The 27,883-nt window shown below is 35.7% G+C and overlaps 1 long non-coding RNA gene across 3 annotated transcripts in view; it reads right to left on the reverse strand.

Annotated features, from left to right (window-relative positions):
* The window catches only part of LOC123383424, a 28,215-nt gene extending 21,405 nt beyond the window's left edge, over positions 1-6,810 (reverse strand). Inside the window, exons 1-4 of one of the 3 annotated variants that reach the window (XR_006593135.1) lie at positions 4,986-6,810; positions 3,135-3,225; positions 1,451-1,535; positions 906-984 (exon numbers count right to left, since the gene is read on the reverse strand). This is a non-coding gene — a long non-coding RNA (uncharacterized LOC123383424). Of the gene's footprint in view, positions 1-905; positions 985-1,450; positions 1,536-3,134 lie in introns of all 3 variants that reach the window. The other 2 variants (XR_006593134.1, XR_006593136.1) reach the window with 2 other exon arrangements.
* Positions 6,811-27,883: the final 21,073 nt, after the last annotated feature.

Genomic DNA, 27,883 nt, shown 5'->3' on the forward strand with positions numbered 1-27,883 from the left:
TAAATAAATTTACTAATGAATGCACACAGATGGTGAAGGAAGTCAAATTGCCTTTATTTGCACATGGCATGATAATCTGTGTAGAAAACGCCAAGGAACTTAGCAAAAAAACTACTAGAACAAGTGAGTTTATTAGAAAATTTTCAGGATATAAAGGGAAATCATTTGCACTCCTCTATACTAGCAATGAACAGTTGGAAATGGGGAAAAAAGGCCATTTACCATAACATACGAAAGGGGGCAATATTTAGGATATTATAGCCATTATGCTTTAGTCTGAATCAGGATATACTCTTATTATACCTTCTATGAAATTAATCTACAAATTTTCTGTTTGTACATTTGGGGAAAAAATCTAAACTTATTTTGTTCACTTTATGCCTTATAAACACTTCCCGGAAATACTGTTCACTTTGTAAGCCGTATACTAGCCTTTAGTCAAAAGCGATAGACTTCTGACTTTCAGTAGGACCCAATTAAATTAAAATTATTGGCATTTATTCATATGTATAGGGAGACATAAAGCTGAGCCTAGTGTTTACCTGACTTTGAACTCATGCATTAAAGAAAAATGGTAATTTAAATGCTCCTTTTATGACTTTTATGTAAAACTAATATAATTCTATAATTTCAAAGGAGGCTTATAAAACTCATGATAGAGCTATATCTACATGATTGTTTTACCCTTTACATTAAATTGATTTAATGAACTTCAATCTGTTAAATATTAATATTCTACAAGAGCAGTAATTAAAACAAAGAATAACAGAAACTTTTCAAAATAGTTACGTTATAAAATCATCAGGACATTTTCGTATAATTTCATCAAAGTTTTTGCCACATCAAACCCTTTGCCAGGGTTTTCTTCCACTGAAATATTTAATAGCTTTGTAATGTACACCTACCTCATGAGTGGAGAGACTTGATTTAATAACAATTTTCTTTGCATTTAACTGTTGAAGGCTTCAATAAAGGTAGAGCTCTCTGAATAAAAATAAAAACTAGAGTAGTTTTCAAGAAAGAGAGAATAATGACAGCTTTTTAAACTATGACCACCTATATTACATTGATAATAATATTAAATAAAATTGTAAGGCAAAAATGATGGAATAAATTGATTTTTTACTGTAACAAGAATAAAGGAGAGTTATTAGTTTTCTTTTTTCTGTGATAATATTAAATGCTATATGGTTCACAAAAAGTGCCTATTACAGTGTTTGATACAAAATATGGGCTCAATAAGTAATAGACACTATGGAGATGCAGGTATGATAAGAAAACTAGAGATGTAGAATCAAAAGAAATACAGGATGAGGGAATTCTTCACCAGTTATCCTCTAGGAGACTATATGGGCATTATTCACACTACCCTGAGCCCTTTTCTATCCCATTGAAATCCTGGCATTTTAATTCAAGAAATAAGTCCACAACAACCTACCACTAATATTACCTTGAAAATCTATTGGCGTAACTCATCTGGTTATGTCTCAGAGTCACATGTTCCGACATCTAGGGTTTTCTTTCTTCTTGTACATCTATATACACAAAATTTGAATACATATTGAAATATTGTTTTTGTTTATATGTATATTATTTTGAATGATCAAAACCCAGGAGAAGAGGAGAGTTTTATCTATTTTAGCAAAAAAGTGATTTTTTTCTCCACATATAAGATTTCATTTCAGCCTCAGAGTGTGTAAAAATGCCATTGTATAGTATGTGATTTGTGACATTCAATATAGTGACTTAAGGTTGGGAGGGGTTTTAGCTAGAATAAGGTGATTTAAGTATTCTGAAGTCCTATCTGTATTGAGTTAATAAAATTATTCCAACACGTCCTGTCCCTCACAGAGCTGACACCAGAGAAGTGATCAACTCATGTGATCTCCTTTCAATAATTTATCACAACAGGTTTAGAAAGTACAAGATAGCCCCTGATTCTATGCCTGCACAATCATAAATCATTTTCGTGTTTACAGAAAGTACATTTTCTTCTTTGTGGATGTACATATGACTTAAGAAAGATTGCTTTTCACATGGTGGTTAGTTTTTCCTCCATTTCCATGTGCTCTTACAAAGTTGCAGAGGTGAAAAAAAACTGCAGAGAATACAGTTCTTGCATGGGTGACCGTGTCTGATGGAATGGTACCAACATATACAGGTCTCAGTTTATGTAGCGTAAGTAAACTAATTCATTTTCCTACACAGAACAGAGAACCCAGAGGATCTGGTAGCCTATTTCCAGCCAGAATGAAACAATTTCCTTGTTTTAAAGTCCCTAAGGGAGTCATCAGCTGCTAAAGGTACTGCCTCATCAGAAGTGAGGTGGGGCAGCAAGGATCTTATCAGAACTCTCAAGAAAGATGGAGAACATTATAACTCCTGTTCCCTGGTAACTACAGACTCTGATTAGGCAAGTATCTACTGCAAAATGTCTCAGCATACTCCTGAGTGTCCACTCTAAGACATAGTAGATGAAAGGTCAAACAATCTCATATTATAGATACTATTTATTAGCGATGCCACTTCCAGTGAGGAAACTGAAGCTCAGGGAAGCACCGAAACTTATTCACCATCCTACATCAGGTAAGTGGCAGAGTAGAGATTTAAACCCTAGTCTGTCTGGTCAAAATCCCATCGAATTGTACGGTATTGTCTATTTTCTAAAATGTGTGTGTAACTACTAAAGTGAGAAATCTCAAAACATTTTCTGAATAGACAACTACTTAGGTTCAGAGTGAATAAATAAATAATGGGAAGAACGAAATATGGCCCTTTGTAGCAACGTGGATGGAACTGGAGAGTGTGATGCTAAGTGAAATAAGCCATACAGAGAAAGACAGATACCATATGGTTTCACTCTTATGTGGATCCTGAGAAACTTAACAGAAACCCATGGAGGAGGGGAAGGAAAAAAAAAGAGGTTAGAGTGGGAGAGAGCCAAAGCATAAGAGACTCTTCAAAACTGAGAACAAACTGAGGGTTGATGGGGGGTGGGAGGGAGGGGAGGGTGGGTGATGGGTATTCAGGAGGGCACCTGTTGGGATGAGCACTGGGTGTTGTATGGAAACCAATTTGACAATAAATTTCATATATTGAAAAAAAAAATAAATAAATAATGGGAATATACATACGTTGTAGCTCCACTTGTGTCTTTTTTTCTACGAATTTTCCCGGGTAATTTGCATCAGGGGCTCATATATCCATTTTCCGGAGCTTTTAGTGCTATGTAAAAACACAGAAAAAGTTCTCTTATTACAATGCTATATTTAGAATTTTAATTGATAATATATATTATATGACACAATTTAGCATGAAGCACTGAAATTGTAAACAGGCACAGAGAATTCCTGGTAGACCTCTGTGTGCCAAATATTTCCAGACCATCTACTAGCCAAATATGGAACTGTAGGCTCTTTTGCAATTCAGACCTCCTAATTTTCTCCTCACTTCACTGGTACCCCAACAGTGTGCTGACTTTGGTCCTCTCCATGAAACTTCTCCTTATGTTTGCCAGAGATCCACTTCCTATGCCCTTTAGTCCTTCAGTATACTTTCTGTGAGCTCATTTCTGCATTCCAGTTGTGTTACACCAAGTTTTTTGGCCATCCTTAAAATCTAGGATTCCTGCCATTGTTAGCCTTGACCTTGATAAGATCATCCACTTCTCTCAGACTTCTCTGATTTATTTTTTTAGCAAACATTTATTGAGTGTCTACACTAAGGCAAGGCACTGGTGATACAGCAGGGCTGTGCAAATTGCATATGGCAGTGTGGGTTCTTGAAACCGTTATCCATTGGGATTGCTTTGTATGTGTCCTCTACCAGACCCTAAGCTTTGGGAGAACAGGGAACCTGTCTCTTCTACTCTGCCATCTTCTGTCCCAGTACTGTCATGGCTGGTCGAAGTAGATGCAGATTATACCATCATGGTCTGGGCCTTCTCATTCACCACCCTTAGCGCTAGAATTGCAGTCAGCTTTTTTTTTTTTTTTTTTTTTTTTTTACACTGGCTAGTCTGTAACTGTGTGTGGGTAAGGGCTGGTTTTGATTATGGTTTTGTCAGTTTAAAGATGTTACAAGTCTGTGCCTAATAAGATTATGTTAAAATGATGTTGATAAAAACTCAGTATTTGCCTGAAATGGGTTCCCAAATTTGCTCATAAAACTTTACTCATTGCAATTTATTCACCCACTCATCAAATATTCTTGAGCGCCTATCATATCCCAAGCATTGTCCTGAAAACTAATAGAACTCCAATTTCAAGTTCATCACATCATCTACCCTTAGACATGGAACAGCATATGGATATAAAGGAGATTGTAAACAATAGTGTAAATGAGACTATTTCCTTCTCAGCAGCACAATACCATAAATTACCTCATGATATCCTACTTCCTTTTACTATTAGAAATGAAATCAAAACTATTTCATATTCAAAACTCAGCAGACCATGTGTTGCAAAGCCCAGATGTTTATGATTGTATTGTCTGAAATTCATTTCTGTTATAATTCACTGACACAAATAAACACATAGCCAATGTCATGACATATATGCAGATAAAAAATATACTGACAATGTGAATGGAGGGATTATTCTCTAAATATTACCACTCTAAATATTATCATTTAAATTTAGGTTATTTTCATCTGCAGTTGTTCTTGTTTTGTTATATACTTTATGCAGATATATAGCAGCAATGGGAATTATCTCTAGATACCTGATTTATAGCATGTATCATATGGTAAACTTTATTTTCTCTATTTTTTTAAAGGAGATTGTAAATCCTTTTTGAGGCATACCATGGGAACAGTGTTGTAGATATATGCAAATTAGCTCAAAGCTTTATATAAAGTCTTATTTGTCTTGCTAAGTTTCCCCAAATCAAACTTAAATGCTCTTCAGAAGAGAGGAGAGTATTACAGAATTGAAGGAAAATTTACTCAAAGCCATTACAGTACATTGCACATGATAGACTCTCACTATTTGTTGATTTGATGAAATGAGAAGCAACTCAATGTGATCAATGATATGGCTCATGTGTCTATTTTGTAGTATATGGATAAGCCAGTCAGAGAAGCCACAGGAATCTTAGCAAGAGTTGGCTTTTTCCTACAATAGAAGAGAGAAAGTTAGGAAGTCAGGGTGTTAATGGTTTTTTTTTTTTTTTTTTGAAAAAAAGTCTAAATGTACTAATAAATTTACACAAAATTTAACAAAGGTCTTCGGATCAGCACCAATCAAATCTTAGCATCTAGAATAGGCTGGATTACAGCTGAGAATAAATCTCTATTTTGATATAGGGAATGTTCATCTTATTCCTTGGAATTACGCAGGAAATTGCAATGTATTGCCTCTAGTTAGTGAGAAATTCTTAATCACCCCATGAATATGGAATCTCTATGTTCATATATTTCCAACTGAATGTGTATTTGATAACTTTTTTTTATTTTAGTAGATCTTATCCTTCGGTTACTTGACTGTCAGAAAAAAAATAGTTCTCTTATGAAGATAAAAAAAATATTTGTCTTGAAGAACATTTTCGGCAATATTTTAATGCAATATGCCACCTACTTGACTCTCAGATATTTTGACTGATGTACACCAGTTCTACTTCTTGCCTGAACTCTGACTCCTATAATTGTAGTCATTTGCTTATTCACTGATTTGTTTTCATCAATTTCTGAGTCAAATATTTACTGAAAACCTACTATGTTCAGGCCCGGCCCTAAGCATTTATATGTGTAATCTTCCATGTACCACACCATCCCACTAAATGCTTTGTTGAGTTTGATCTTCCAGTGGCATATGAAGGAGTTGTGTTATTGTGACATTCCCAGGCATCTCCTTATAGTTTATCACTGTTTAACTCTTCTGTGCCACTGTCTGAATCATGGAACCAACACTGACTACCAGATTAAACCCTCTTGATTTTCTATGCAACTAACTGTGGTAGACAGAACCAAGGATGACCCCAGCTGATCCATTCTTTGGTAGCCATGCCCCTTTGTGACTTCTTCCTTCTGAGTGTGTGTAACACACGTGACTTGATTCTGACTATAGCAAAAGTGATGGTATTCCACTTCTGGGATTACACAACTAGATAGGAATATGCCATGTGTCTCACTAAAAGCTTCTCTTGCTAGCTTTGACAGAGCAAGTGGCTATGGTGGGAATACCAAATGTCAAGCAACTATGGGTGACTTCCAGCTAGCAGCCCTCAAGAAAAAGAGGCCTTCAGTCCAATAATATTTACAGGAAACTAAATTCTGTCAACAACCACATGAGCTTCAAGATAGATCCTTCCCCAGCTGAGCCTCAGATAAGATCACAGTCCCAGCTGAAACCCTGATGCCAGCTTTGTGAAACTCTAAAACAGAGGGTCCAGCTGCGCTGTGCCCAGATTTCTGACTCACAGAAGTAGTGAGACAATAAATGTGTGCTTTTAAGCCACTAATTTGTGGTAATACTGCTACACGACAATAGATAACTAAGACCAAGTGGTTCCATTTGAGTGTTCTCAGCTGAATCTACTTTTCTCCATCCTCTCTTTAAATTCACTCCAAAATTATACACCTCAGGTCTCCTAGTATTCTCTTCCTAATTTCTATGGGTACTTTCTTATAAAGCTATCATCTCTTGCTTTCACGTAATAGATTCCAATTAAGTTCCATAACATCTCCCCATTTTTGTCTGCCACTCTGTTTTTAGAACTGCTATTTCATTTTTTTATTTATTGTTTTTTATTGTTTATTTTTGAGAGAGAGAGAGAGAGAGCGAGCATGAGCGGGGCAAGTGTAGAGAGGGTGGGGGGACAGAGAATCCCAAGCGAGCTCTGCACTGACAGCAGCGAGCCTGATGTGCAGCTCAAACTCACAAACTGGGAGATCATGACCTGAGCCGAAGTCAGACCCTCAACTGACTGAGCCACCCAGACAACCTCCAGAACTGCTATTTCAAAGATCAGATTATACCATTTTCCATCTTTAAAAAGGTATTTCTCTTCCTAACTCATTTGATACAAAAGCCAACTAAAGATAGTACAAATACATACATACATACATACATACATACATACAACATACCAATATACCTCATGAACTTAGATTCAAAAACCCTCAACAAAATATTAGCAAATTCAATCTAGCAATGTATGATAATAATTATACAACATGACTATGACAAAATGGATTTATTCCAGGTTTACAAGTCGGGTTCAACATTTAAAAATTGATATAATCTACTATATCATCAAGAAAGAAAAGAAAAATCATGATATCATATCAACTGATACAGAAAAAAACATATAAAAAATCTAAAACCCATTCATGATAAAGACTCTCATCAAGTCAGGAATATAGGGAATTTAGCACCACTTGATAAAGAGCATCTACAAAAAACTTGCAGTAATATAATACTCAGTGTTAAGACACTGAATACTTTTCACTAAAAATTAGGAACAAAGCAAAGATGTCAGCTCTCACCACTTTTACTCAACATAATACTGAAAGTCTAGCCACAAAAATATGCAAAAATTAAACAAAAGACATAGGTATTGGAAAGGAAGAAATGAAATATAATCTATTTGCAGATGACATGATTGTCAACATAGAAATTTCCAAGTAATCTAAAAAAAAACCAAACAAAACAAAAACAAAAACAAAAACAAAAAAACCCAAAACTCCTAGAGGTAAAAAAAATGAGTTCAGCAGAGTTTCAGAAAACAAGATCAACATATAAAAATCAATCATATTTCCATACACTAACAATGAACTGAAATAAACAACACAATGTCATTTACAATGATACTTAATAAAACATACACAACATCTGGATGCTGAACATCACAAATGTTAATGGAATAAATAGAAGAAAACCTGAATAAATAAACTTAGAATATGTTTATGGATTGGAAGGCAACATAATTAAAGATATCACATTTCCCCAAACTTATTTATAGGCTTAGTGCAATTCCTACCAAAGAAAGGTTCTTGGTAGACAAGTACACACAAGCTTTTCTATAATTTTTGCAGAAAGGCACAGGCTCTTGAACAGTCAACACAGTTTTGATAAAGAAGAATAAACTGGGAAGAATCAGCCTACCATATACTAACCCTTACTATGTAGCTACATCAGACAAAACTGCATGGAATTGGCAGAGGGATAGACATATATATCAATGGAATACAACAGAGAACCTAAAAATAGACCCACAAAAATATGCCCAATTAGTTTTAGACAAAATTGCAAAAGTAATTCAAATGAGAAAGGATAGTCTTTTCAACAAACAGTGCTGGAGCTATTGGACAAACATTGACCAAAAAAATTGACCTATGTGTCACACAAATTAAATGTGAAATGTAAAACTATAACACTTTCAAGGAAAAAAAATGGCATAGGAGAAAATCTTTGGGATTTAGGGTATAGCAAACAGTTCTTAAGCGTGATATCAAAAAAGCACAATACCTAAAAGGAAAAATCAACAAATTTTACCTCATCCAAAATTTTTTAAAAATCAAAATTTGTTCTTTTTTTCAAGGGTTTTAAAGGCTTTTTGGGGAGAGAGAGAGAAAGACAGCATGTGTGAGCAGAGGAGAGAGGCAGAGAGAGAGAGAGAGAGACTGAAAGAGAGAGAAACTTAGGCAGGTTCCATGCTCACCCTGGGGCCTGACATGGGGCTTGATCCCATGATCCTGGGGTCATGACCTGAGCCAAAATCAAGAGTCAGTTGCTTAACCAAGTCACCCAGACACCCCTCAAAGTTTGTTTGAGGAGGATTAAAATACAAGGTATAAATTGGGAAAAAACATTTGCATACTACATATTTAAGAAAACACTCATATATAAGATATATGAACTCTCAAAATTCAACAGAAAAAAAATATCAAAAAATGTGAAACATATATAAACAGACATTATACCACAGAGGATATATGGATGTCAAATAAGCATATGAAAAGATGTCCAACATCATTAGCTGTTAGGGGATTGCAAAATAAAATAGTGAGATATGACAACACACTTATCAGAAGGCCTTGAAAAAAGTAGTGACACCACCAAATGCCAGCAAGGATATGGACAAATCTGGGTCATTTGTACATTGCTTGTGGGATATAAAATGGTATATCCATTCTGGAAAGCAGTTTGTCAATTTCTTTTAAAACTAAATATGTAGTACAATACAATCCAGAAATTGTGCTCTTGGTATTTATACCGGAGAAATAAAAACATATTCACACAAAAACCCATTACACGCAGCAACTTTATTTGTAATAGATGAAAACTGGAATCATTCTAGAAATCCTTTCAACAGATGACTGGTTAAACAAACTGTAGTACATCCATGCCATGGAATACTACTCTGCAGTAGAAAGGACTAAACTACTGATCTACACAACAGCTTAGATGAATGTTCAAGGGAGTTATGCTGAGTGAATAAAAACCAATTCCCAAAGGCTACACATAAGATGACAGAAGACAGATTAGCAGGTGGGATTAGGAATTAGGGTTAGGGATTAGGTTCAGGAATGAGACTCAAGAGGGTGGTGAGTGTGATTATAAAAGGGCAATAAAGGACATTTTTGTGATATGGAACCATTCAGGGTCTTGACTATGGTGGTGGATATATGGAGCTATCCAAGTAATAGAATTGTACAGAACTTCACACACACACACACACACACACACACACACACACACAAGTACAAGTAAAACAGGATATCTGAACAAGATCTGTGGACTCTCTCAATATCAATTTCCTAGTTGTTTCATTATACTGTAATTTCGTAGAATGTTACTACTTAGAGAAACTGAGCAAATTGTACAGGGATCTCTGTCTTATTTCTCACAACTGTACATGGATGTACAAAGATCTCAATAAAAATTTCATTGTAAAAAAGCACTTTAGCAGTACCTCATGCTATACAGGCCAGGAACAGCAGACGTGGTGTCCTTTCTCTAAACATATGCACAGAGTGATAGAAAATTTCACAAGATATCTTGTGTTGAAGATTCATTGCATCACGGACCCAGTGCTATAGCATTGCAGAGCCAGATAGATCATATAGAAATGGGAAAAATAATGGTAGTTGATTTTAATAATCTACAATAGGCATTTTTGTTTTTTTTAATTTGGTTTTTAGAAAGTAATTTTTGGTTTGCATTAAGCTTACTTAGAATTAAATTCACTTTTAATCTATATAAATGTTTTCAAAAATGAAAATGAAATTTTTATGAGCTATAAAGGACTTGTTAATGAACAGCAGCAGAAGGAAACAAAAGAAAAGTGCATTAGCTTTGTCAAGGCCCTCATTGTTATAGTGTTTAGATTTTCAGCCTTTGGTCTCAACTTCTTTGTTCACAGCTGGAGAGTTTTTCTACACTACCATGGAGATGAGCAGGGCTTGTCTGATGAGGCTTGGCTCTACAGTCCCATGACAATTTTGTAGGCTTTGCAATCAATCTACAAAGAGGAAACACACATTCTGGGTTTACTGGACATGACAGTGAAATCATCAGATCCATTTCATATGATGGCCTTTAGGGCTGTTTAGTCAAAATCAAAACAAAGTTTGAAAATAATTATTCTTGGAGTGTATAGAAGCTCATATTCACATATAGACACTCAAAAGACTAATGTAATTATTTTGATCACTGCTCTTTTTAACCTTCACACTGTAAGGCTTTGCAGAGCAGAAAACTAATATATTTTCTTTGAAGATAATGACAAAGTTGGAGCTGACTGCCTCTAGTTTACCTATTAAATGTTTTAATATATACCAGTAAACATAGAGGTTACAGTAGTGATGATGTGCACGTCCTGAACAAGGCTGTGGTTAGAAACTTTTCCTCAATTCAACATGCCTATGGGTCCCCTTACCCATGATATTTTCCTCTCTCCTGTAAAGTCAAGAACTACTAATAGCTAACAAGTATTTAGTTCCTAGGAGTCTGAACCTAAACTATTGATTTACAATGGAATATAATAATGATGATGATAAGTATAATTTGGTAACTACTAGTTGTCAGGCTCTAGATTCATCAAACAAGTAACCTTACATAAATAATTCATTTCCAATTATGGAATGAATAAGTCACAGAAATAAAAGGTACAACATAGGGAATATAGTCAATGGTACTGTAATAGCATTGGATGGTGACAGATGGTAGCCACACTTGTGAGCATAGCACTACATAGAATTGTCAAATCACTATGTTGCACACCTGAAATTAATATAGCAATGTGTATCAACTATACTTAAATAAAAAATTTTTTAATTTGATTTCAATTGTAAAGATGATATTGTAAATTAAATTTAAGGTTTTATGGAAGTGCAAAATCAAGGGAGCTACTCTAGTCTGAAAGGTCAAAGGCTTTCCTTTAAAAGTAACTTTCCAGAACTCAAGGGTGAGCCGTTAAGCGAACCAGGGTAGCATAAGAGTGAATAAAACATTCAAGGCAGAGTAAAAATCATCTGTAAAGGTACAGAAGTCAAAAAGAAGCAGGGAACATTTAATGAAGTTAAAGAGGCAAGTGACAAAGGGGAAGAGAAGCAAGAAAAGAATCTGAAGATGCAAGGAAGGTCCAACTGATGCCGAGAATTTTAGGTCAATGCAAAACTTGTAGATTTTTTACAAAATGGAATGAAATAAATTGCATGTGAGATTAGACCGTAAAAAAGCGATATGTATGGATGAACAAAGACCCGGTAGGAGGCTACTGGAAACATGTAAATCAGCAATGATGGTGGCTTGAATTAAGGTGGTAGCAGATTCCACAGGGTGGTCGTATTCTAGTTATTTTGGATGCAATACAGACAGGATATTGTTATGGATGATATGTAGGGATAAAGGGAGAGGGATGGATCAAGAGGACATTTAGGCTTCTGACTTAAGTAGTGGTCACGTTTGCAGAAATGTAGATATTTGGTGGAAAGATTGGTTCAATCTTAGACATGTTTAGGTGGGAGTGTCTGAGATATCTAAATGAAAGTATGTAATAAGCATCAGTCTGGCCTAGAAATCTTTATTCGAAGGTATTTTGCAAGAAGGCAATTCCCAGGTGAGATTACCTAGGAAGAGAGTGGAGTACCTAGAGGGGCTAGAACAGAGCTTGAAGGAACGTTAACATTTAAGTAGCAGGAAGTGAAAGGTGATCCTATAAACAGAGAGAGTACCCAGAAAGGCAAACAGAAGTGACAACTAACGTGCCGGTTACAGATGCCAAGATTTTGAATAGTGAAACTTTTGATGAAAGGTCAATTAAGATGAGGTCTTAAAGTGTTCTCACTTATTCCTCCCAACAACTCTATCATATTCTCATTTTACGGAATAACCAACTGGGACAGACAGGTTAAGTAATTTGCCAAAGTCTGCTGCTAAGTAAATGGTGAAGTGGGAGGGGAATGCCGATCTGTCTTAATTCAGCATCGATAAACTTAAATGTTATACTGTAACACCTCTTCCCAAGGAAGGAAAACAGAGCATAATGAGGGCAATAGTAACATAGGTAGAGCCGAATGAGGAATGGACCAGAGATGGCAAAAAGAATCTCTTTTTGTACGAGTACAAAAGAGTGGAAAGAAGAGGAATCTATCGATAATAGTCTGCAATCCAGATTCTTCTGAGTGTTGGGGTGTTTTATCCAGGCTGCAGAGGAGAATAGCTCCTTGACACAACACATCTTCAAGGTGGAAAATTCAGTTCTGGGTTCCTCTAGTCAATTCATCTTGACACTTCATCAAGCACACCATTAATCTTTTTTCTTCTGCCCTGTAAGGCCATGGGTTGAGACAACTGTTAGAGCCTACTGGTCATGTGTGAATGTGTACCCCAGAAATTCAGAATAATTATTACTCCCTGAAGACAACCCTCAAACAATGAGTGATAGGAACCTATGTTCAAATGCTTCTCCCTGTCAGTCATGGGACAGAAAATTCAGAGGAACAGCTTTGTATTTTTCTCTGGATGCCCTGATGATCCAATGTTTTTTGTTTTCTCTTGCTTTTTTTTTTCTTTTTTCAACGTTTATTTATTTTTGGGACAGAGAGAGACAGAGCATGAACGGGGGAGGGGCAGAGAGAGAGGAGACACAGAATCGGGAACAGGCTCCAGGCTCCGAGCCATCAGCCCAGAGCCTGACACGGGGCTCGAACTCACGGACCGCGAGATCGTGACCTGGCTGAAGTCGGACGCTTAACCGACTGCGCCACCCAGGCGCCCCTGTTTTCTCTTGCTTTTTGACAACGCTTTCTTTCATTCTCAAAGTTTTCAAGGTAAGTTTGGCTTGAAAAGTCTGATGAGAACCTAATTTTCCTTCTTTCTTAAGAAACCTGACAGTTCCGCCTAGATAACCAAGAGATTATTTTTATTTTTCCTCTTGAAAAAAAATTCGAGAGTTTTAGTTGCTATACCATTATGTTTATTGTTATGGGTTACTTTTCCCAGGTCTGTGTTATACCCTTCCCAATACAGCATTAAGGTCTTTTTATTTCATACAAGTTTTATTGAATTACATGTCTAAGAATTTATTCTTTTTTATTGCCCTAATTTTTTCTTTGGAAACCCCATTTTATGAACATTGTCAAGAGCAGTATTTTATGCCACAAGACAATGGCAAAATTAATTTTTAAAACTCAAGAAAAGAAATATGAGGAAAGAATTTTGTATCAAGCCAAGAGGAAACAGAAGAAATTGAGGGGTTCCCTTGCTAAGAATAGCTAAGTGTATGTAGGAATAGGCAAATCTACAATTTCATGGAAAATATGCAGGGCCTACTTGAGAACAGCAGCTGAAACTAGAAGAAATTGATGGAGTTCAGGGCCATTTGACTCAGAATTTGCCACTTCAGCATGTGCACTATTTTGAGCTGAAGACAATAAAGTTCCCACAGACTCAAGAAAGGCTTTTAACCTCTCCTGATAACTGCCTAAAAGAACTTAGATAGATAGGAAGTCTGTACCAGGAAGAGAGTTATTACCAAAGTTAACTTTTTTTTTTTTTACACATGACAAAGACTTCTCTGCATGGCATGGCAAACATTTGCTTACTAAACATTTGTTCTCATCATCTCCTTGTGAATTGTCTTCCTCATCTTCGAAGTCCCACAGCCTTACCCGCTTCTCCTTGGTTCAGGATGGCATATAAGCCTCAATTGCTTATGGGTGGTTCTCATACTCTTATGTGGCCCCTGTAGTACATAATAAAATTTGGCCTTCTCCTGTTCATCAGTTTTATCTCAATTTAATTATTGAACCAGCCAGAAGAATCTAGAAGGGTAAAGAGAATTTTTTTTCTCCCCTACAGGATTTTTGCACAATCCGTTTTGTGGCTGGATGCAAGAAGCCTGTTGTAGGGTCTGAAAAGAATAGAATAGTCTGGGTCCTATGAACCTTCAATATAAACCAGATGAAATTCCTCTTGAATTCTTCTTTATTTCTTTAAGTTTATCCTTTCCATATTTTACTTCTTAAGAAGTATCATCTGTCAGGCTTATTTGCACTTATAATCCTTCTAATCTTTATTTATGAAGTGACTTTTATTTGTAATTACTTTCTGGGCATAATCACATCATCCTGAGTTTTTCTAATCCAAATTTACATTGTTCTTTCATATCTTCTATTATTTCATTAATTCCTTTTAACTCGTTTTGAAATATTAGATAACATTTGTTTTGTGGATGTGTCTGTCTACAAATGCTTTTATTGCCTGTAGTGATACTATTCTGCTCCTTATTCTATTTTAAAAAATTATACATTGGTATATAGTATTCTTTCATGATAATGCTTTGATGGTTTTTATGTGAAACTCATTTTCTTAAGAGGAAAAGTCTCACACTTTTGGGGGGCATGGAGTGAGTTAGTATAGCTTTTCTTACTCCATGGCTGTGAAGTTCCCTTTCTTTGATTTTTGCAGTGAATGACTATGCATTTTCGGCAATCTCCTGGCTCTCTTTCCCCACTATTATATAAACTACCTCTTTCCTTTGCCTGCCCCCAATTATCCCAGTTTTACTGAATTGGGATTCTACTCCCAGGGATGGCACTTTAGTACAGGGTTTGTACCGATTGTACATTAAGAATGTATTTTTGAATTACAGCCAACAAGATTTGCTAATCATTAAGTGGAGTGTAAGAAAAAATGGATCAATGATAACTCCAGGGTATTTATTTGGCCTGAGCAGTGGAAGGATAGTTTCCTTTAATGGATATGGCGGAGATGGATTGAAGAGCAGATTGAAATGCACGAGGGGTGGGGATTGAGAGTTCAGGTTTAGGCATGTTAATTTTAAGCAAAACATTAAATATAAAAGTGGGAATACCAAATAGGCAGTTGCATCTGGAATTTAGGGAAGCTGTCAAGGCTGAAGATATATATTTGGGGACTGTCAATAAATACACGGTTTTAAAACCATGAGACTAGAGGCGCCTGGGTGGCAGAGTCGGTTAAGCGCCCAACTCTTGATTTCGGCTCAGGTCATGGTCTCACGGCTCATGAGATAGAGCCCCACATTGGGCTCTGCACTGACAGCACAGAGCCTGCTTGGGATTCTACCTCTCTTTCTCTGTGCCCCTCTCCCACTCACACTTGTGCACTCTCTCTCAAAAGACAGAAAGAAAGAAAGAACGAAAGAACGAAAGAACGAAAGAAAGAAAGATTAAAAAATAAATAAACCTGTTAGGCTGGATGACACTTACAAGGGGGTGAGTGGAATTTATACTATGTAAATAGATAAAAGATCCAAGGACTAGTCTGGGTGACTCCAAAGAAGACAAAGAGAGGCCAGGGAAACAAGGGAAAACTAAGAATGCGGTGCCTTAGAAGTTTCAGGTAAGAAAGTATTCTCTAGAAGTGATCACCTGTGACAAATGCTGCTGATACCTACATCAAATAAAATGTGTCTACAAGCTCAATTTTGCTCACTTTATGTCATCTTGTGATCTCTCATTAGTTCATCCCTGTCAATATACAGATAAAGAAACTGAAGCCCAGAAATAAGAGTTTGAGTCTTAGAGCTAGTTAGAAGCAGACCTAGTGTTAACACTCACGTCATCACCTTACACCCAACCTAGTATTGCTGGTATTTTTTTCTAACACTCAGCGTTAAATCCAGTCTTCCCTCCTGAGATGTCTTGAATTATATTCATGAGTTGATATTTTCAAAAACTTTAAAATCTTTAGTGAATATTAAGCATTATGTTTAACACAGTTCATTTAAATCTAGGGCAGAGGGGAGAGGGGCTGTCATGAAAAGCCCTCCTTAAGAACTTAAATAGAAGGATCCTCGATCATCTGGAATCTCGTACCACCAGATCCCCAGAAGACCAGGGTGCAGTGAATTACAATAATCAATTCTAAAAAATAGGAGAAAAAGCACTAATTAGCCACATCACATCTTTTTTGAGCACAGGTCACCATCTGGTAATATTGTGAAGATGGTGAAAGTCATATGTTAATGTCAGCTGTAAGATAGTTATCAATCTACAGATACACAGGGGATAGCGCTCCGACATGGATTTTGGAATTCAGAGATGGAAAAAAATGTCAGTGAAAACAATTGCCTCTAATAAAACCCTTCCTGCCACTGCAAGGATTAATCAATGTTTCATGAAGAGAAGGACTTGAAAATCTCTTTGGGCCCATTTGAAATACTTCACTCTTCTGTCAGTGCAATTAGCCTTTCAATTACATGTGAATTCACCTTTACACAGTCATATATTTCTTTACGTTTGCTGTCATGCAATTCACTCTGAGCTTCAGGATATTTTTTCAAGATGGGGAAAAAGATTAACAGTGCAAAAATACAGAGACTTTCATAGCAAACATCTATTTACCCACTGCCTAGAATGTGACAAATATTATTATTTTGCTATGCTCATGCTTTTAAAATATAAGCAACTTCCCTGATAACTTTTGTCCCTAGGATTTCCTCTTCAATCCTATTCTCCTACCTTAGCCCCTCCACAAGGAAATCATGCATTTTGTGTTTATTCTACCAATCCATAGTTTATAAATATTTATTATATAATATATATTTATCTCTATAAATACTATATATTACTGTTATTTATTTTTAAATTACATAAATGGTATCCATACTATGTGTATCTTCCTACAAATTACTTGTTTCTTCCACATTAGATTTTGAAAATCTATCATGTTGATGCATAGAAATCTAGTTCATTATTTTTAACTGCTATATAATATCAGACTTCACGAATATACTACACTTTATTTGTCCATTTTTCTACTGATGCACATTTATTTCTAATCTTTATCACAAACTGTGCTGCACTGACTTAATGGTACATGCTTCTTTGCACTCAAATAGGAGAGTTTCCCAGGACTTATATCTAGAAGTGGAACTGCTGAGGTTTCGTATATGCACAAATTCAGATTTGCTAGCTATTTTCTAATTGCCTTCTGTAAAATTGTTGTCTTAATTTACATACTCACCAGCAGAAGTATATACTTGTTATTGCCAGGTTTTATAGTTTTTGTCAGTCTGAAGAGTGTGAAATGGTATTTCACTGATTTTTTTATTTATATTCCCCTGATTACTATGGAGGTATAGCAGTTTTTCATATTTGTCATTCAATTTTGTCATTCAATTTTCTCTACTGTGAATTACCTATTTGTATTTATTGCCTATTTTTCTCCTGGATTGTTCACACTCTCTTTACTCACTTGTATAATATCTTCATATGTTTTGGATTCTAATCCTTTCTCCATTGGGTATGTTGGAAATATTTTCTCCTAATCTGTTGTATTTTAGCTTTTTCATGGTATCTTTTTGGGGGTCACATGCTTTAAATTTTGGCGTCCTCAGTTTCGTTTTAAATAAATATTGTAAAAGAAATCCTCTTTATCCACAAAATCATGAGAATATTTTCTCATATATATTTAAACATGTCTAAAGTTTTTTTTTTTTTGGTTCACATGTAGGTCTTTAATCCAGTTGGAATTTATTTTTGTGTATGGTGCAAAGTGAGGATCTAATTTTAGGGCTTATGTTTTTCACTTATCTGGTAACTAATTGTCTAAGCACCACATGTTTAAGCACCACATGTTTCCCTGATAATCTCTACTACTACCTCTGGCATATAACAAGTTGACTTACATGAGTTATTGGTACATTCACTTTTGTAAACTGTATAATTGTGATATTAATATATGTATCTGCTTTATAATGGAGAATTCCTAAAAAGTCTGTCTCTATGGGCCAGGATGGAGAAACTACAATGCTTCAGTTGTCCTTTGGATTATTTTTCTATAGTCACCCTCTGGTTTCAAGATAACTATCAAGTTAATAGCAAACTACATCGTAGAATGATGAGAACTAGTTCAGGGTAGGCAATAATAGCAAATTCTCATTATACTGTTGGGAGGCCCAGGCTCCTCATAAAGAATATAAGCTATACCTAGATTATAAAGCAAACATTGGTCAATGACCAGCAGTGTAACTTTAAGCAATATCTCAGAGAGTTCTGTCATCTATTAAGTGGTCATAACAAAACTTCGAGGCAGAATGGATGGGAGAAATAAATAAGACATGCATGCAAAATGGTGACCATAGTGCCTGGTATAGAACAAGACGTTAGTAAATGTAAGTTTCCCCACCCAGAAAGGGTGAACACTTACAGCTGCACCTAACAATTCTGTTCACTCAGCTTCATAACTCTCTTTCCATTATTTTGGCAGTGTCCTCCCCCTGCTTGCTGAGCAAGTTCTAAAGTGTAAGAATTATAGAAACTATAACAAAGGAGTAGACTTATCGTGGAATGCTATCTACAGCTGCACTGTTGGAAGAGAAATATATATAAATACAGCTTTTCAAAGTCAGCATCCTCTTCACCCTCAGAACGTATAGAGCAGAATGCTAAACTAGCAGTGATTCTCAAAGTTTATCATGCATCAGTGTCCCCTGAAGGACGTCAACAGAGATGCTGGGCCACGCACCCAGAGTTCTGGTTCTGTAGGTCTAAGTGTAGAACTAGGACTATGCATCTCAATAACGTAGTCCGGAGAATGCTGGAGCTGCTAGTCCTGGGGTCCACACTCAGAACCACTGCTCTATAGTGTCACTATATGTGTGTTTCTGCCATTAAATACTTCCTGATATTGTTCTCTTTGAAATATGCTGCACTGGAGAAATTTAGTTACAATTTGGTATGCAATAGCCATATCAATCAAGAGAAGATCTTAGAAGAACATATTGAACGATAATCATGTTATTTCAAGTCAATTTGTGACACTGTTTGTAGAAAATAACTATTTAAAACTAAGGCACAAATAAATTGTTGAGTTTCCAACTGGGTAGAAAATGTAAATTCTTTTAACACTACATTTGTCCAACTCATTTGGTTAAAGAAACCACAATGACACATTCAATGTGCTATATATTTTTGTCATAGCAATCTTATTAATATTAAATCTCTAATGGAATCACACAAGCAAAACAACTGGATTAGGAGAAATGCCTGCTGGGACTAGTTTTAGATAATGGAAAACGGAAGAAAATCTTTTCCTGGTAAAACATAAAATGCTGATATCTAATCAGTCCAAGAGACAGCTTGGGCATAGTTAAAATACGATTACACATGGAATCAAAGATTGCATCTAATTACCTAATATTCCAGTAACTAGCCATATAAACTTGGAAAAGCATCCTAATCACTCTGATTTTTAGTTTTCTAATCTGTAAAGTGGGGATGAAAATTCCCAATCTAGAAGCACCTTGTAAAGACCATGCAAGATATATAAATCTACATTCTAAACTCCAAAGTGCTATCTAGATTAAAGTATCATCTGTCAATCAACAATATCTTGAGGCAGGTGACAAGGAACTGATACTCTAAACATTCTCCTCTACAATAATAAGGGAGAGAAGGAGCAACCAAAGCTGACAACCCTAAGATCCCCAAGATTAGGGCTGCTAGATTTAACAAATGCAAATACAGGATATAGAGTTAAATTTGAATTTCGGCTAAACAATGGATTTTTAGTAAAAGTATTTCCCATACAATATTTGGGACTTACAATACTTTTTATTCTATTTGTATCAAATTCAAATTAACTGTGTATCTGTTACAGGAGGTCATTGAGAAAATGAGGCTGCTGGTAGACCTACAAGCTAGACCCAGACAATCTGAGGTTCATACCTCCTCCCTTGTCCTTGGAACATGTAATTTCCTTGCCTTCCCTGCTCTCGGAAGCTGCCCCAAGGACATAGCCTTGAGATAGTAATGTGGTATTGAGACCATCTGGATGGTGCATGTGACTGAACCCTGTTTAGGCCTCTACATAAACACTTAAGATTCTGGCAATCGGGTACAGAAATCTACTCATCTTGCAGCCACCCAAGATAACCCTCATATATAAGTTCCCTTATTAAAACTGTCACCCACCAATCTGGAACAGTCTGCCTGTTTCTTTGGTCTCTCCTTGCCTCCTGTACAGGGTCCCGTTTTGAATTGTACCTGGGGAACTCCCAATGTCATAAGCCAACAGTGTCTTCTATTTTATCTAGTAACTCTACCAAAAAAACTCTTTCATTCCTAGAGATCAGGGAAAGATGATCCAATGTTTCTATTCTCCCTAAACTTCCAGGCCCTTCTGTAACCCCAGCCCCTAACCCCTGCTAACGAATGACCCCTTTAGGGGTATGGGTTATTCCCATAGCACTTACACCACTTCAATGGCCATGTCTAATTCCAGGAATTCTCCATTTGTTCCTACTGCTGCCATTGGTCCTTCATTTTCAGCTCCCTCACAGAAGATGACATACTAAACTAGTTTGATTCTCACAGCAACTCTGTGAGACCTTGAGCCAAGTGTTACACTATATTCATTGGAACAATAACGAAGCTGAGGCTCTGAAAATTAAGTGAAATATATAATATTGGGCAGAGCAAGAACTAAATGCCTTTTCTTGAATGTTTGTCTAGGACTCTTTCCATTCTACTCACATTCTCACCACAGTCCCTGGCACCCTACCCACTGCTACCACCGGAAGGAAGAGAAAAAAAGAAAGGTTTTATCTGGTCATATAGGTGGAAGTGAAGTAAGAAATCAATAGGCATTAATATGTATAAATGAGAACTAATTAAATCAAGGAATTGATGGTACTTGACATAATGGGTCAAGATAAAACAAATCCATCCATTTCAACCCATGCATCTTAACGATGCAGAAGACCCACTTGAGTGCTTCCACAACTTTGCATGGCTTGTTAAGCACACCTGACTGGCTCATACGGCCAGTTCAGCCATGCATACAGAAAAAAAACTAACAGCAGGGTTTTCAGGACTCAGCAAAGCAGCAGGTTTTTACATTTTCACTTCCAAAACTTTGTTCAGTGTGCAATTTTTAGTTATCCTGGTACAGAAAATATATATATGCCAAAATGGAATCAAAAAGCCATATGCATTCCAAGCTTTGGCAGAGCATTCCACAAGCAAGTCTCAAGTACATGCTTGATGTTCTGTCACTGCCTTTCCTATTATCTTCTCTTTTCCATCTGATGACCATGCAGCAGAGAGCTCCTCACTCCTTGGAAGAACCAATGGTGCCATTACCTCCTCTAGCTTTGTCTTTTATTTGTCTTAGATTCTCACAAGGCAAATACTCAACGTCAACGTCTAGTTCATACCTCAGGAGAAAGATGTGTAAAGAGCATATAAATCCTGTAGAACAGTGAGTGGTTCTCCAACTTCGCTGCATATTAGAATAAATCTGGGGAGTTTTAAAAGCACTAAAGCCTGAGTCTCAACCTCCTTCCCTTTTAAAATGTAATCAGTCTGGGGTATGTCTGGTCATCCAGGTATTTACTTAATGGCTCCCTAGATCTTTAAATGTGCAAACAAGTTTGAGAAACACTAATTTAGGAAAGCTTGGCTACAAATTAGAACCACTTGAGGGAGTTTTTAAAAATCCCCAGTTCTCAGGATAGACCTCAGACCAATCAAATAACATATGAGACAGGGACCCAGGCATATAATTTAAAGTGGTCAGGATGATTCCAAGGTGAAACCAAGGTTGAGAACTGCTGTTTTAGCTACAGTGGTTTTTCATGCCCTTTTCTTGGCATTTAATTCATTGGAAGAGGACAGTGGACAATGATTTGTTAATCTATTTAATCTTACATTTGGACACAGTGAATTCTGACTCATCCTGAGTGCTTAGAAAGTATTTGATTAAGCATGCTGATATTTGAAGATTTTAACACACTGAAGACACAGTGATTCCAATACATAGTTAAATTTACTATCCTGACATCATGACTAATAAAATATATCTCATTCTATCTATCTATCTATCTATCTATCTATCTATCTATCTATCTACAGTGTCATATATATGGCAGATACCAATGAAATTAGGTATGAGTATATGATGCTAACACAATGCACATATTCTGAATCTCTGAATTTTACTATTCATATAACTGCTAAGATTAAATGGAGGTGCTTGTACACGCTCCTTATGGTTTCATTCAATAGTCAAAACAAAACTACATGCATGTCACAAATGCTAGATTTGTGACAAATCTAGCATTGTCAGATTTATCAGGAAAAGAAAAGGAATCCAAATTAAATTTGAATTTCAAATGAACAATTATTTTTAGTATAAGTATGAAATACTTGGGACATACTAAAAAATGCCTCCCCCTTGTTTCTATGCAATCCAAATTTAGCTGGGTATCCTGTATTTTATCTGGGAACCTGAGACCAGTCCAGACTGTTGAGAATGCAAACATCTTTAAAATAAAAAGCGCAGTGCCTGGGTGGCTCAGTCGGTTAAGTATCCGACTCTTGATTTCAGCTCAGGTCATGATCTCACGCTTCTTGAGATCGAGCCCTGCGTTGGGCTCTGTGTTGACAGCATGGAGCCTGCTTGGGATTTTCTCTCTCCCTCTCCCTCTCTCTGCTCCTCTCCCACTCACACACACATACATATGCTCTCTCTCTCTCTCTCTCTCTCTCTCTCTCTGTCTCTCTCACCCTCTGACAATAAACATTTAAAAAAACAAGAAAAGTAAAAATACTAATAAAACATAACTAATGGTTACAAACCTGCTTAGATGTTATTTTTTTTAATTCATTTTGTAGTCACCTAACAAAAATAGGATTATAGTTACTAACTTCTATTTTATTTTTTTAATGTTTATTTATTTTTGAGAGAGAGGGTGGGGGAAGAGGCAGAGAGAGAAGAGGACAGAGGATCTGAAGCGGGCAGCTGACAGCCCCATGGTAATTAATCACCCACTGAAGCACTGTAGTTTCCAGAAGCAATTTACTTCAGGTTTTCATCCTATTTAGTGTTTAGTATATTTGGGAGTAGATTCAGGAAATAAGAGTATCAACCTCACTTAATCATCAACAGAATTATAAATGGGATATCAGCAGACAAGATAGAGCTAACCATAAAACAAAATGTATTTAAAAATTATTGATGAAACTTACTTTAACGTAACAAAATGATATATACCTCTTTCAATGTATAATACACACATGTTGATATCTATTTTCTATTTAAAATATTACTAATGCGGGCAAATAAAAATACAAAATACTACTTTAACAACTTGCTAAATGTAAAAAGGACTTACTAATAAATTTGTGAAAAGGGATCAGGCAAACCATGTGCTTCTGAAACATACCCATTCTATAAGAAAGGTCACATGAGAATTCAGATAGACTGGGTTTAGGACTGATTACACCAGCAGTTGGGGATGAGCAATGTAAATTTCACTTGAGACGTTGTTAGAAATGAAAATTATTAGGGTTCTACCTCAATCTACTGAATCAGAAACTCTGGCCCAGAAGGCTGCTTGGAGAAGACCTGCATGGGGTTCTGATGTATACTAAAGATTGAAGACAAAAGTTTGAATCCTGCCTCTGTCATCACCAAGATAAGTAACATAGGAATCCCAAATTTATGGAGTATCAAGCTCACCATCTCTAAAGGAAAATTAACATCTACACTGCAGGCAGGCTTGTCATGAGAATTCATAGAGATTACAAACATAAGAACATTTTGTAAGCCTAAAAAACTATAGAAACACGAGTCAACTATTATCTATCACGTGGAAATTTAAAAAAAAACAACAAAGCTTTTGAAACTCAGTGATTCTTGTTCAACTATGATAAAGGATGCATGTTTGTTATTATTACTTTTGGTCATTTTGATCATCAAATAACAGATACAATAAGGAAAAACTTTAAGACGAAAGTGATCTTGTGATTTAAGCTATTGATTCTGTCTGCTAAAAGCATCCTGTTTAATGTTAAATGCTTTACCCAGACCTGTATCCCTTATTACCATTTCTGTGAAATAAGTCATACAGAGAAAGACAGATACCATATGTTTTCACTCTTATGTGGATCCTGAGAAACTTAACAGAAGATCATGGGGGAGGGGTAGGAAAAAAAAAAAAGAGAGGGAGAGAGCCAAACCATGAGACTCTTAAAAACTGAGAATAAACGGAGGGTTGATGGGGGGGTAGGAGGGAAGGGAGGGTGGGTGATGGGCATTGAGGAGGGCACCTGTTGGGATGAGCACTGGGTGTTGTATGGAAACTAATTTGACAATAAATTTCATATTAAAAAATTTAAAAAAAATAAATGGAACAAGCCCAGTGATGATTTTACATCTATGTGGGCACATAGGAGGAGAACCTGTAATGGGGACTAAGTTTACTGGGCTCAAGGACTGGCTTTGCTATTCACTCACTGTGTGATTTTAGGCAAGCGATTTAAGCAAGTGCCTACCCTCTATACGCAGGGATCAGTTTGACAAGATGAGCTCTGTGAGCTCTTTACATTCTAGCCACTGTGCTGTGTGTATTTTAACATCTTAACCCTGCCCTCTTCTATTGCCAGCCAGCAGCTTATTGAGACTTGCTTTGATCCCATTCAAATTATTTTAGACTTTTAAGGATTCAAAAATGGGGCAATTTCTTAGAGTTCAGGAAATTATTAAAGAGAAATGAATCTCTAAAGGCATTGATCTACTTTAAAATTTTTTTCAATGTATTCATACCAAACATTTTATCTGAACAAATTCAAAAAACAAAGACTTAGAAAAATGAGCACTCAGCTCAGTCCACCACAAGTGTGTCACTGCTCCCTGAAACCTAATGTCTATTCCACGGAGACAGAAGGTTCCATTTACTAGGTGTGTTGTATTATCACTTACAGTAAAAACCTTAAGTAAAAAATATACTTTAGATGAATGCTTTAAGCAAGAAAATCTCAAGGTCAGAAGTAAACCTTTTGCAAGAGATGCATAATGAAAAATCAATATTTCAAGCCAAACATATTGACTTTGAACATGCAAAGGAATAAAAATTCAAAAATACTAATTAATATACAGGCATCTTTCCAGAATATTCATTGGCCAGTAGAGGAGTATCCATTTATTGCTCCAATAACTTCAGGGAGTTCTCAGCCCTTAGAAAATGCAGAGGGATGTTGAGATCTATTTATCAACCCTTTTAAAGTACCATTTTAAGAAGCTGTACATGGTAAATTTTCTCAATAGGGAACCTTTTTTTTTTACTGTATATTATAGTTCACTTTAAACTAGTGTCTGTCTACATAACACCATTCAGCCATGTCACAATAAGAAAAAATATATATAAGCATTATCCATGTAGATTTTCTATATGATGTTAATTTTGTTTATTATTTATGCCCACATCTTCTTCTAAAAAGAATCCTAAGTAGATAGTCAGGTAGATAATACATGTTTATTGAGTATTAGCTATGTGCTTAGTCCTAGACCAGGTGTTATCAAGGCAATGGCTAATAAAACAAATATGGTCTTTCCTGTCACTAAGTTTACAATCACTTGAGAGAGAGAGAGAGAGAAAATTTAAAATACACAAATAGATTAATATAGAAATAAAGTCACAATAAGTTAATTGGAGGAAATAAGAGGGTACAGAAATAGTGAATTGAATGGGAATCTAATCAGAATAGTCAGGAAAGAACTCTCTGGATATTGCAGGGGTGAAACATGAATGATAAGGTGAAAACAGGTTAGGTATGAAGCAGCCCTGAGAGATGAAAAAACAAGGTGTCTTTCTGGATGAAGAGAATAATGACCAGTAAAAATGAAAACTAAAAGAATACAATAGTGAATAAAGATCCATCCTTATCCTTATGGAACACATAGTCCTGCAGGGATTACAAATATTAAACAGATAATTACTGATAATCATAAATACGTCAGCCAGGTACTATAATGGAGAGTTACAGGGCACTTTGGGGGCATAAAATAACAGAGAGTGCCAAACCTGGATTGTGGAAATCATGAAAGTCTTCTTTGGGATAAAAATGTTTAAATCTAAGACGTAGGGATAAAACTAATGAATTCCACACATATTAAAAAAGAAGATATTATAAGGTCTCAGGGAAGAACTACAAAGTAACTGCAAGTTAAAGACTATGCCTACTCATTAGTATTCTTTTCATTATAATAATCTTACCCACCTCGGGATTCCGGTTACAATTTGGCTTTGGTGGAAAATGAATGCATTGGTTGATATCAGTCAAAAGGTCCCCTTACATGGTTAATATTCTCATTGTAAGTTAATATAGTTTCCCTTTATTTATAAAAATTCCATTCAAATATAGAAATTCTTATCAGGATTAGCTTTGTTGGCAAAAACAAAACAAAACAAAACAAAAACCCTTTTCTTAGAATCTCTAGCTTATAAAAAAGTAGTTTGGAGCATTTCCAAAGGGGAATTTATTCTCTGCCAAAGCAGGTACCATGATGACCACGTGAATTTTTGTTTTTCTGAGGCTTTGTGTCTGTTTTTAATAGTTTTTTAATCGTAAAATATACATAACATTAAAATTTCCATTTTAACCATTTAACAATTCATAGGCATTAATTACATTCACGGTGTTATACAACCATTACTACTATTTATTTCCAAAACTTTGTCAAGACTAAGCATGAATACTTATACTATAAAATTCTTAGAGAAAGATATTCATATTCAATATAAGAAATAAAGAATAATAAACAAGACAATAAGGTAAAACAAGGGTTTGGGATTCAGATGGAACTATCTTTAACCTGGCTCTGCAATTAATAAAATATCTGTATATATTTGAGCACTCTACTTAACTTATCTGTTAGCACTCTATTTAACTTCATCATTTGCATAATAGATAAAGCTGCTGATGAGTATAAAAGGGAAAAATACTAAAATGGTCATTATGGAATAATTTTTTTTTAATTGCCTAAAGAGGAAGGCGGAGAAGTCAGTGATAAGCTTGATCACCTAAACCTCTCTCAGTCAGGTCCAATAAGGCATAAAGTTACTTGCCACTTAAACTCTTTCACAATGGCCAAGAATTCTAGATCCATGATAGGGTCAACTACAGTTTCCGAGAAACCCTTCTATCATTTGCTACATAAAATTTCTTTGACACAAATGACTGCCATGACTGGGATGCAGAAAAACTGGACTTAAGGCTTCTCGTTTGTTTTGCCCCTGTATTTGTTTTGTGACCTTGTCCAAGTCAACCATTTTCTTTTTAAAATGTTCACACTGTTCCACAAGAACATTCAAATGATAACGCAAAGTAAGAAAATGTTAAAATGTATTAGAAGAAAAAGAAAATCATTGTTTATTTTGAAGACCAAAATATTGTATATTATATGTAATACAAAAATCTAGACATATGAAAACACTTTGGCTTATAGAATAAAAAAAATTTTTAATATATTAAAAGCATAAGGAGACATAAGAGTTTTTCGTTTCAATTTCATCTTAATATTTCATTTTAATTCATTTTACCAAGGTACTCACTAGCAAAAGAAGGATATCCAAAAAGCCTTCAAATATCATGAAACTTGGTAAG

The sequence above is a fragment of the Felis catus genome, chromosome X, assembly GCF_018350175.1.
Source record: "Felis catus isolate Fca126 chromosome X, F.catus_Fca126_mat1.0, whole genome shotgun sequence".
NCBI lineage: Eukaryota > Metazoa > Chordata > Mammalia > Carnivora > Felidae > Felis > Felis catus.